The 12,586-nt window shown below is 41.0% G+C and overlaps 1 protein-coding gene across 34 annotated transcripts in view; it reads left to right on the forward strand.

Annotated features, from left to right (window-relative positions):
- The first annotated feature begins 5,167 nt into the window (after positions 1–5,167).
- The window catches only part of ptprda (protein tyrosine phosphatase receptor type Da), a 426,095-nt gene continuing 418,676 nt past the window's right edge, over positions 5,168–12,586 (forward strand). For 23 of the 34 annotated variants that reach the window (XM_085451392.1, XM_085451404.1, XM_085451395.1 and 20 more), the window contains exons 1-3: positions 5,168–5,286; positions 5,488–5,603; positions 5,780–5,815. The gene's annotated coding sequence lies outside the window, so the exon portion shown is untranslated. The remainder of the gene's footprint in view (positions 5,287–5,487; positions 5,604–5,779; positions 5,816–12,586) is intronic. The other 11 variants (XM_085451413.1, XM_085451418.1, XM_085451414.1 and 8 more) reach the window with 3 other exon arrangements.

Raw genomic sequence — 12,586 nt, forward strand, 5'->3', positions numbered from 1 at the left:
TATAAGGGTTAAAGATTAAAAATCACATAACAGTCAAGCTTGGCAGGCTCAGGAAATGAAACGAGTCATGACACATGAAGAAAAGGTGGCTTTTGTAACACAGCTCTCCAGCATGGCGAGCGCAACCTTGGACAATGGAAACAAAGGTTATATTATCCACTTTAAGCAAGTGAGTGGTGACTGCACACAGCAGGATGTGATACGTGGCTCATTATCAAAAATTCTTTCATGTTCAAACTGTTTTGTAAAACCAAACATTATCTCACATTTAGGGGTTTTTCTAAATATATACTCTCTGGCCACTTTATTAGGTACACCTGTTCAGTTGCTCGCTAATCAGCGGATCACATGGTAATGTTAGCATTCAGGCACGTAGGCATGGTGATCACCATGCCGAAGCTGAAACTGAATATCAGAATAGGAAACAACTGTGATTTAAGTGACTTTGACTTTGAATCTGACATGGACGTTGCAAAGCAGTCTGGCCTTTCTCCTCTGACTGTTTCAGAAACTTCTGATCGACTGGGTTTTTCCCACGCAGTCGTCTCTAGGGTTTACGGAGAAAGATCCAAATAAGGAGAAAATATTCCAGTAGAGTGAATGTTCCTTGCTGACACTAGAGGTCAGAGGACAAAGGCCAGACTGCTGTGAGCTGATAGGATGGCAACAATAACTCATTACAACCAAGGTATGTAGAAGAGCATCTGTGAATGCACAAGATCTTGAAGCAGATGGACTACAGCAGCAGAAGATCACTCCTCTTAGCTAAGAACAGGAAACCAAGGCTACAGTTCATATGGGATCACCAAGATTGGATGATAGAAGACTGGCAAAACGCTGCCCGATTAGCTTCCATAAGCAACATGAAAGCATGGATCAACCCTGCTTTCTGTCAGTGTTTCATGCTACTTGAGGTGTAATGGTGTTGGGAAAGTTTTCTTGTTGCACTTTGGTTCCTTTAGCATCATGTAGCATGTATTAAACCCCACAGCCTGAATATTATTGCTGACTCTGCCCATCCCTACATGAGCACAGTGTACCCATCTTCAGATAACTGCTTCCAGCAGGATAATGCACCATGCCACAAAGCTGTAATCATCTCGAACTGATTTCTTGAACCTAACAATGGGTTCACTCAGACTTTACAGTCACCAGATCTCAATCCCATAGAGAACCTTTGGGATGCGGCTGGAACATAAGATTTTTACCATGGCCGTATAGCTAAGAAATCTTCAGATATTATGCAATGCTATCATGTTAATATGGTCAAAAATCTCTGAAGAATGTTTCCAGCAACTTATTGAATCTGCTATGAAGAATTAAGGTAGTTCTGAAAGCCAAAGGGGTCCAACCGAGTACTAGAACTGCTGCATGTAAATTAAACTCCTTAATGCCTTTTTGCTTGCTGTACTTCTCCAATCTCAATATATTTAATAACTTGTACAAAGACACACACACGCACACACACACAAAACATGTATCTGTCCATGTAATAAGGCAAAATAAGGTAGGTAAACCTCACCATAGTGCCTTAGCAAAAGGAATCAGTCCACCGCAGAGCAGTGACTGTGAGATGATGCAAGGCTAAGACATAAGGTTTTAATTTGAAAGTTATTTTAAAGATGAAAGTAATACAGTTTTCAGAGTCTGTGTTGATTATTGTAGGCACAGACCCATCCCAACCTGCAGGAAGCCAACAGCCTGAAAACAGACTCAAGCTGAGCCGTAGACCTAATGGTAACCTTTAACAGTTCTCACAAAGGCTTCTGTTTTTTAACAGGAAAATCTTTATAGTCAGTGGATTTAAAAACTAAGAAGTACCTCGTGTTTTCTGATAGTTTTAATATACATACTGTGAACATAAATGCCTTTGAGTCAATGAATGCACAAAAAAAGAAAAAAGACAAACTTCAAACAGCTACTCTGCTTCAGACAGATTGACCTCTAAGTTGCCTGCAGAATGTGTACAGTAACTTCAGCACTTTATTTTTGGTTACAGGATGTAAAGTCTGTAACTTGGCAGAGTTGAAGAAAGTGCAGGTGGTAAACTAGCATGAGTTGAAGAAGAAAAGAACTGGCAAGGTCACCGCTGACCCCACACACCTTAGCAGAGTTCTTGTCACCAAACCGGCATCTCAAAGTCAGCGCAGGTCATTCGTCACCTGCACTACGTGGAATCTCTTCAGCTTCTTTCCTGAGTCTATCCACCTTCATCTGCCTGCAGCTACAAAATAAAGCAAAACTTATTGGGTAGGTGTAGTGGGGCCAGTGCACTCCCAAAGGAAATCTTGGTTTCATCAGACCAGAGAATTTTGTTTCTCACTGTCCGAAAGTCCTTTAGGGGCTTTTTCTCCAAGCGGGTTTTCATTCTCCTCAGTCTATCACCGAGGAGAGGCTTTTGTCTGGCAAATCTGCCATAAAAGGCCCAGACTGGTAAAGCCTACAATTATGATTGCATTTCTGGAAGTTTTTCTCCCATCTCCAAGCAGGATCTCTGGAGCTCAGGCAGAATGACCAAGTTCCTGGTCCCATCATTTATTAAGGTACTTCTCCAACATTTGCAGGCAACCGGTTTCGAGGAACTTATATTTAAGAAATGTGAAGGCTACTGTGGTCTTGGGAACCTTCAGCGTGACCTATTTTTGTAGCCCTCCTCATATCTGTGCCTCTACACATAAGTCCAGCAGGATGCATGGGTTAGATATTGTGTGCAGACAAGTTTCTCTTTCAAACTTTCCAATGTTTGACTTAATTCAAGGTCTAGAAACACCTCAAGGTTTACTTTTAGTTTTATTATGCATTGTCTATGCAACAACTGTAAGATCCTTAGTTTGCGTGTTGCACAGGTAATAAGATAAGATAAGATAAGATAAGATAAGATAAGATAAGATAAGATACCTTTATTAGTCCCACAAGGGGAAATTTCATGTGGTTAAAGTTACCTTTAGTCTTACCTCTTATAGTTTTGGATTAATTTGGATAACTTAAACATGGGCTACATATATTCCCCAGTTCGCTATGTTTTTTAAAGAAGATGATAAAGTAAGCCTTTTCATCCACAGCCTAAACTAAGCTATCATTTGCAAGCACGAATTACAACTATCTAAAGTGTCAGCTTTAACAAATTCACTTGCAGAGATCAGATGATTCCACTTTCAAGTATTTTCTCAGTAGGAATTTTCTGCAGCGTAATTAGTTTAAAAAAAAACTTGCACCTTCAGCGAGGCCTCAGGAGCAGCTTGAGATCAGTGCTTGTGAATTGGTGAGCTACGGAATAAATGGAAACGCTGCACTTGATAGCGGAACGATGTCAGCTTCTATAGTAATGAGCAAATAATCGCCATCTTTGCTCGAAAAGAACTCTTCCAGGATACTGAGAATTTTTTGCTATTCACCATCACAAATTGTGTTTTTCTCATTTTAGCAAGAACTTCTCCCCTCTCACTTCTCATCAGGTTTTATTGTGATGAAAACAATAAAACCTGTGATGGACTGATACTTAAGAAACAGTCAACTACATTTTAGCTGCTCAAGTACTGACAGATACATGAAGTCATTTCTCACTGCAATTTTTAAGGATTCACTGACTTTAATGTGAAAAAAAATGGTAGTCATTAATGTGTTCCTAGTTGTATCATATACTAAAATGATGCAAGAGGCCACTGTGCCGTTATTCTGTCTTACTGAATACTATTAAAAATGTGTATTTTCCATAATATATATTTGTATTTTCTATCTGTGGAGCATTTCACTGCATGGATTTCCAGCCAATGGCGGGCTCCAAATATATTAGGTATACCTTTACAATGTTCATCATTATAAAGGTATACTAACCCAACAGTTGTATTTTGACAGCAAACACCACACTGTCTTTGGAAAAATTGTACTTGTGCTTATTCCTAGATGACAGTAGTTGCAGTGGGCTTGAATTTACTTAGTGTAAGTAACACTGGATTTTATTGCTGATCCAGTTTCATGGCAAAAACATGTCAAAACTACTTTTAGACCAAGTCTTACGGCGCGATCCAGTTCTCAGTAAAGGCCACTGTGTTGCCAGACTCCTTATCCATCCATCCATTGGAAGCATAGTGTTTTTCCCCCCTTTGAATGTGAAATCCTAATCACTAAAGTCAATGAAAGCTGCAATATTAACATATATCAGTTCTTCTTCTTCTGCTTATTCAGTTCAAGACTGTGGGGCTGGAGCCACAGGTGCTGATGTGGGGGGGTACACCCTGGACAGAACACCAGCCTGTTACAAGGCTAAAACACAGACAGAAAACTCTTGTACTCACATTTACAAGTAATTTCTAATCACCATTTAACAGAAAAACTAAATGCATGTCTCTGGTAGGACGCAGGAGCTTCTGGAGAGAACCCACGCAGAGATGGGGCCCTGCCCAGATGATGGACTGTGCCACCATCATGCTCGGGTTATCATCATATAAAAGTAAAATATCGTCCCCCTGAACTGTGCCCAAGGACATAATCACCATAATAAACTTGTCTAATTCAAATAAAGTGTAAAATAAATTGCTCCGGATCTAGTGATGATAGCGTTAGCTTAGATGGAAAGTATTTTTCTAGATCTGGGGAAGTTGTTTGAAACACTGTTGCTGTTTTGAATCTTTCACTTACAAAAACTCTACTTTTGAAAGTTTGGTGCTTTTCCCCACTGTCTTGGTACGTAATGCTGTTAAATTGTTATGTAACGTCAGCATGCTTTAAAAACCAGCAATACATTTTAGAAGTTGCGTCGCCTGTTTGGTAAAGCGTCTCCCTCGCTGACCCGCTTGTGATCTGTGTTGCTAAATGTAGCTCCTGAACTAAAGTGAGGCCCCTGCTTCAGGGTTTATTTGAACAATTTAGAGCTGTCAATGCACAACATGCACAATGATGGGCTCGTAGCTCAGATGGCAGCTTAACATTAACACTGAGATTTTTTTAAACATTTGATAATGAGGGTATACACTTGGCTCCAGCTTTTCACAGTGCTGGGAAACATCCCAGTCTCAGCAGCTCTTCTAGCTGGCCATCAAGCGGCCAGACTGCGTAGTGCAGCTTTGGAGCGTAGCATCCCAGGTCTCCTCTCTCCCCCCCTCCCTCCCTCTCTCGCTTTCGCTCCCGCCGTCGTCGGCAGCTGTGTGTGCGTGCGTGCGTGCACGCGCGCGCGTAGAATCCGACAGCACGCCGGGACTGCGTTTCCTAAGGAAAGCTCAGCTCTCAGTTTTGTGCCCATCTTATTGCCGCTCTCATTGTCTTTGTCGGCAGTGATAAAGAGAGCAGGTACCATCTGTCCATTCCGCCAATTTATTGCGAGTTGCCTTTTTTTTTATTGTTTGCTCTCCTTCACAGATGTTAGGTCAACACTTTTTGGGTGGTGGTGGTGTTGGTGTTGGGGAGGGGGGGACTCCTGGTTCTAACGGAATTTGTTGTGGCTTCTTCTTCTTCTTCTTCTTCCTTTTTTCGGTCTCTTCTCTCTTTCAGTTCATTCGGGGGCCTGTTTTTGGAATAAGAAAAAGGCATTGCTGTTTTCTGACTTTGAGTGAAGAAAGAAGGGACTCCTCTGGAATTTCCTAAGGAATTTATTCGGACAGCCCATGGTAAGTGGAGATTTTTGTACACAGAGATATGTACATATACATTTATTTTTAAAAAAAAAAAAGGCTTCACGTTTGAGAAGACACCCAGCTATCCATTACTAAGTTGGTCTCTTTGAATGAAAAATAACAACACGAAGCGCATCCCTCATTTTTTTATTTTCCTTTTTTATCTACAGTTGCGAGGGCTTTGCATTCTTCCGCCTGGGTATAGAGTAAGTAGTACTTTTTCTTTTCGTATTCTGTCAATTGCAGCCGAGAGCGGCTCGTCATGTTTTCCATGTGTGGAATAAAGTGTCGTTTTTTCTGTGTCCGCTCCAAGTTCTGTGTCGTGCCGCGATGTGAGTAGGAGCCCGGGGTGTTTTTTTTTTTTTTTAAATTTCATTTTTTGCACATCTTTGCTTTGGAGGGATGTTGTGGAGAATGTGGCGCAAACGCAACGTGCACCGGGCTGCCGCTCGCTGTTACACTCCAGATGGCGGCGAGATATTTAACAGAATTTATATCGTCAACATTTATAACACGTACTGCGCTCACACGGACACACAAAATAGAAATAGAGAGAGAGACAGGGGGAGAGAGCCATCTTTGCCCCGAACGATGCTCTGCCCGCTCCGGAGGATGCGCGGGCACGCATAAACAAGCTGGAAATGTGTGCGTGTGTGTTAAGGGGGGGGTTATTCTGTGCCATAGTTGTGGGACGTGTTGAGAAAGTTTGGTGTAATGTTTGCTTCTGCAAACTGAGACGATTTGCTTAGTCTATCTATGAATGCATGCGTGCGTGCGTGTGTGCGCGCGCGTTGATGCGTGCCCAAGAGCTCCTGACTCAGGTGGTGTAGCCGGTGGGTGGGCTGTGACTCACCCAGTTTACCCATTTTGCTGCTGTTATCTGACAGGCTTTGATGCCAGATTTGACTGGTGACTGACAGTGGCTCATGCGCAGTAGTGTGTCAGGACATGCCTGTGTTTTTTGTTTTGTTTTTTTTATTTTTTTATTTCCTCCCTCCATCACTGCCTGATTTGGGCGTTCCATAATTTATGCGATCCCTTTCCTGCGTTAAAGAGTTTTTCTTTTTTTCAGACTACTACTGACAAGTGATTCATATATAGCCAATTACCCGTGATTTGCACTCATACTTTGCAGCCCGAGGGAAAAAAAAAGAAAAGTGGAAAGCCTCTAAAAAGCAAGATAATGAAGTGAAAAGTTTGTGGTTCCTCGGTATTTTGTAGCAAAGAGAAGCATTCGCAAATGAGGGCAAGGACAGCCAGTCAGAGAGATGTGTCTTCGCTGGCTAGTGTAGAGTGACAGGGGGCTAAGTGAGCATGACCATCAAGGAGAGGTAATAGCATTACGGTCTGCCAGTCATGAGGCAGTGCAAGAGATACTGTTGCATTTCAAAAGGAACTAAATGGGTAAGCAGAGGAAACTGTGACACAGGGTCCACTAAAATGTAACGCATAAAAAAGGCACTAATGTGGCTCAGCAACACAGTTTTTATTCATGCAGATGAGTTTGTCTTAATATTAAGCTGCTTTATTGAAAAAAGACTTTACTCATCCTAGTTTGGAATGTAATTAAGGGTTGCTTATCATTATTCTAATCCCTAATGATCTGTCAGTTTAAATATTTGTGTCTTTCTTTCTTAAACCAGTTCAAATTAGAAGGTAATCACGTATTATCATTAAAAAAACATCTCTAGTAGAAGTAATTATATGAAGGTAATAATGTTGCCAAATCTAGAAGGAACATCAGGTGAAGTGCTCACACCCTCTTTAGATGACCAGCAAATTGCAATATGGGAAAAAGTAATGCTGAAAGTCAGTGGTCACGCAGCTCAGGTGTCCCTGTGAGTAAACACACATTTGAGCATAAAGCGGATTTGAATCATTTGCTGCAAAGCTTTCCACAGATTAGTCCTAGGTAAGATTGCCCCCTCCCTCCCTCCCTCCCTCCTCCCTCGCCATCATCACTTCATAAACTGGAAACATTCCGCAGCTTTTCCTCCATCTTGCCTTTGAGTGATGCTCCCAGACCCACTCGCCAAGCCCACATCAATCACTGCTGGATGGGATTTAAGCTGTGGCCGGAAATCATAAGCAGGAGAAAGACAGGTGGGCTTGCTCACAGTTGCGTCCTCCACGGTGACCCCCCCACCAGATCAGCATCCAGCGTTGTCAGCTACAGAGCTGCACTTCTGCCACTTCTGCAGATCCTTTTCTCTCATTAATTATGCCCTAACATAGTTTGCTCTAGTGTGACCGTGTTGACAACACACCCACTTTTCCTTTTGCCTGCTTGCACGTCCCTGGAGAGAATCAGGAATAAGCTGTAATTATGGTTTATAAACTTCATCCAGGTGACATAATCAGGGCATGGCTGAGACAGCAAGGGGCTGTCATAACAGCTGCTAATACATGTATAGCTGTTTTTCCTTTCATTCCTCAGACTGTCTAACTGTACTGACACGTGTTTGTCACATGGATGCGCCGCAAACAAGCAAAACTACAGCATTCGTGTAGGTATATATGGATTTTTAAAGAAAACGGGCACACACAGTATCGTGAAAGTGCAAACACTGGCTAGTTCTCTGCAAAAAAAAAGAAAAAAAAGTGGGCTCAGTACATCTATGGAAACGTAGTGTCTATATTATCTTCGTGCGCTTGCTGTTAGGAGCACCTTGATTGCGGTCCAAGGCTCGGCAAGCCGAACGCCCGGCTCCCAGGGGCCGTTTTATAATGAGGATGCACTGTCAGATAATTAGATACACCTGGCGCAGGCGTTTTCAGGAAGTTTTGATTCATCCCAAAATAAAATGCCTGCGCCTGCCAACATGAAAGCAAGCACAAAAAAAAATAAAAATCCCGCTGTCACATTGCCTCTCCTCTCATGGTGGCAATGTTTTATTTATTTATCCGCATCTTAATGCTCTTGGATGAGGCAGGCTTCATTTTGTGCTAGCTGATGCATGGGCTGCCAAAGTTCCACGTCTCTTGCAGAGCGAGCTTCTCACTCATGAGGGTGTCGCTGTCCCTTCATGGACACAGCCTCTCCGAAACTGGATGTTCTGATGCCGTCACATTTAACAACTCCCTTGGCTACTTGGCACAAAATGCATCTCATTGAGATTCACACACGGTCACATGACAATACAAACCCATTCCCCGCGTGGATGTGCGCGAATATGCGCGTCACACAGTCTCAGATGTGGTTTGTCACATGACTGTTAATAAGAACAGGATGATATTTATCCCCCCCTCCCTCCCCGACAGTGTGTGTATTGACCTTTTGCGCTTCCTTGATGATATTTCAATACGTACGTGAAATATTGGAGATTTAGGAATTTGATAGATGCAACTAATCAGTTATTTTATGCACACTCTGGAAGAATTGAATGATGAGTGGAATTCACTTCAGCAAGCCGGCACACTCGCACACATTTATTCGCAGGCCCAATGCACACAAGTACAACCTTAAATGTTTCGTCTCTTCTTAGCTGTTGATTAGAAAACGCTCTGTGAGATGAAACCCTCTCACCTGTGCTGTTTATTTATCAGACACCGGGCTCCAGTCATAAATCAGACACTCATTAAGTTGTTAAACAACAACTTTTGCCTCGTGCAGGAGATGTCAGTGCTATTAAGTCTGATGTATGTGATACAGTAGGAAGGTGAGCCGTTGCAGATTGCTCATGTTATCCAATTAAGAGCGGTTTATTAATCCTTTTCTTTCTTCACGCTGGTCACATTTTAATTTAAAAGCCCAGCGTTGATATTGAAGTTAATGTTAAACAATAAAAAAATAAATTAAAAAAAGGCATTACAAGTGATCAGGATAGACTGATGTTATATAAGTGGCACAGATGAAATGTACTTTTTTGCCATCTGATAGCTGGGTAACCACATGTCAAGTCTTATCTGAGAGCAATCAATATTTGCCTTCTCCAGGTTAGAGCCCAGTAAGCCTTGATTAATGACTACAAGTTTGCATCATAACACGCCAACAAAAAACACTGAGTCTGAAGTCTACAAGGGAATGTACAGATCTGTTTTCCTGGCAAAATTACGTATTATTGTGAAGATACTGTAAAGTTTCAAAAGATGTCCTTGGCCTGTGCAAGACCTGTTCTTGGTTATACAACATGTTTTTGTGTGTGTGTGTGTGTGTGTGTGTGTGTGTGTGTGTGTGTGTGTGTGTGTGTGTGTTTTTGCAGTAGCAGCAGCTATCTGATGCATGGTCATGTATCGTAATGTTTTTCCAACTTTGCACCCTGAACCAGACTGTGTAAGAGGAAAAAGGAAGAAAACTGTTGAATGGACAGTGTTGTTAGATGAAATGTGCCGTTAGCTAGCATTAGCCATCATAACCTGCTTATTATACTGCACGTAAACAAGTAAGACTGTAGCAAATCGCTTCGAGTAATAAACTGAGGAAAAAAAATATCATGTTATATTATGGAGACTGTAAAGTTAGCATAAGTGCTCCTAGTGTTAGCTGTCGAAGAAATAAGATATATTTTATAACAGTCTGAAGCATGACAGAGTAATGTAGTCTTTCTTTTTAAAACTCTGGGCACACTGACTGCCAAAGTATATGTCAACACATGCATTATTAAAAGACAAACAGTTCAAATCATTGACTCAGTGTTATCTGAAGAAGTAGCTAATGCATGCTAACAGCTAGCATTAGCCACCATAAGCTGCTTACTGTACTGCAACAAAACAAGTACGATTGTAGCAAATCACTGTTAGTAATAAACTGAGAAAAAGCATATCATGTTAATGATTGACCTAATTAACAACGAGTAAATGAAACAGCATGCTATTTTGCTTTCAAAGGTGAATTTGGTTTTCTCTGTCTGCAAATCATTTTTAGATTAAATTTAGAGCAGTTTAAGTTGAAAGAAAAAAGGTTTATTTAAGCAATAAAACTAGTTTTCAGGATCTGGAAAGGATGAATTTACTCTTGTTTTCTTTCATTTAGTTATTTAGCTGAAATTGCACATTATATTAAAAAGACTGTAAATTTATGATAGGTGCTTTCAGTGTTAGCTGTCCAAGAAATATGATATCTTTTATAACAGTCTGAAGCATGACAGAGTAATGTAATCTTTGGCTACACTGATAGCCAAAGCATACGTCAACACATGCATTACTGACTCAGTGTTATCTGAAGAAGTAGCTAATGTATGCTAACAGCTAGCATTAGCCACCATAAGCTGCTGATTATATAGCAGATGTTTGTAGCAGACAAACATCTGATGGAATTATATTCAGGAAAGGCACAATTAATCAAACTTATTATGGGTTTTTAAATTATTTTTTATTATTTTATTATATTCAGGAAAGGCACAATTAATCAAACTTATTATGGGTTTTTTAAATTATTTTTTGCTAACTGTAGCATTAATTACTCATATATGACAGCCACCACTCTCTGGTAATACATGATTTAAGATGAAGCTTAAATTCAGCACCTCTATTAAAAGATGATGCAAGCTCTATACCGTCATGTGATCTGTCAATAAAGTTGCTTTTAATTTCTTCCACCATTGGTGATGTAAATCTTTGGCTAGTCCACAGTATTCCGTGCAGTACTGAAGGGTGTCATATTTTTGACCTACACAAATGCAATTCTGTAATATGTAAATTTCATGGCATTTCAATGAATTATTCAGGGATGGTTCATGATGCATTAGCAGTGCTAAGTATTCTTTATACAACCATATGATGGCAGTTATGCTATCTGTGAGATGATGTTCCTTGTATTTCTGCTGAGCTTTAATTTGACCATGGCTGTCTTGATCTTGAACCAGCAGAAAACACTGTTTAGTTAGAGTGCTTTTGTTGTAAATTTGCTGTTACCTAATTTCTCTAGCAGTGCTTCTAATCCAAGCTCAATCATGCGTGATTAGAAATTCATCTCAGCCGCCAACGTTGTGGTGGATGTTTTCCTTCCCTGCTCGACTGTCGGCTGTATTGTTGTTGTAGAAGGAAAATCTGGTCTGCATTGTGCTGTTAAAATTGAAAAAACAAACAGAAAAAAATATTAAATAGAAAAGCATTGCCTTCTTGCTCCCCTGACATGGCAGGAAGTGACAAAACTGATGGATACCGACCAAAGACAAAGGCAAGAGGAAAATGCTATAGATGTGCTGCCTTGAGTCACAATCCCTGTTGAAGTAGGGTGAATGCGAGGATTCCTGAATGTCATGCAAAGAAATGCAAAAGCAATTGGAACTGCAGGCTTGTTTTTGTTTAATTGTCGGGAAAAAATCAATATATTATAGTAATGAAATACGAATGATTGGAATAATTCTACAAAGCTACTATTTTCTGCAAAGCTGCTGCACTGGAGTTGGCTGAATGGGCATTCATGATATCATCGCCTTTACCGCTAGTTATTTCGGCACGATAGAGTCTAGCTGCGATAACGACTTGGTGTGATTTCAGAAGCGTAAACGCCAGTGTAATCTTACAGCCTGACCTTTATGTAAGCCACGTGTACAGCGCCAAGGTGTTATTTTACCTCCATACATGCGATTGCTTTGGCATACCTCAGCCATCTGGCATCTTGTGAGAGTTTAGAGGGCACTGGTATGTTGAATATTGGCCTTATAGTCTACTGGGATATGGAGGCAAAGAAGAAAACAGAAAGGAATAATGCAGGCAAGCTGGAGCCAGGGTACTCTGCACAGTTCGATGCTGCTGCCTCTACCCGACATGAACAAGAGAAATCAATTAGACCTACTCGGTTGCTATCCAAGGGACTTCCACCATGGGAAAGGGTAGAGCGAATCAAAGCATTTGGAAAAAACAAAAAGAAAGTAGCAGAAGTGGAAAGTGAACTCGAGTGGCAGCTTGTGGGCTTCTTTGTCAGATCATCCGCCTCTGACCTAAAGATAAGATTCATTTTCTCTGTGTACATCCCAGACTTGATTATGATTCCAGACACTTTCCAATCTCTCTTTCTCTTTTTTTCCAACACC

This window comes from Copadichromis virginalis, linkage group LG3, assembly GCF_057382275.1.
Source record: "Copadichromis virginalis isolate Kocher_CV1m ecotype Utaka linkage group LG3, C_Virginalis_male_GT1.1, whole genome shotgun sequence".
NCBI lineage: Eukaryota > Metazoa > Chordata > Actinopteri > Cichliformes > Cichlidae > Copadichromis > Copadichromis virginalis.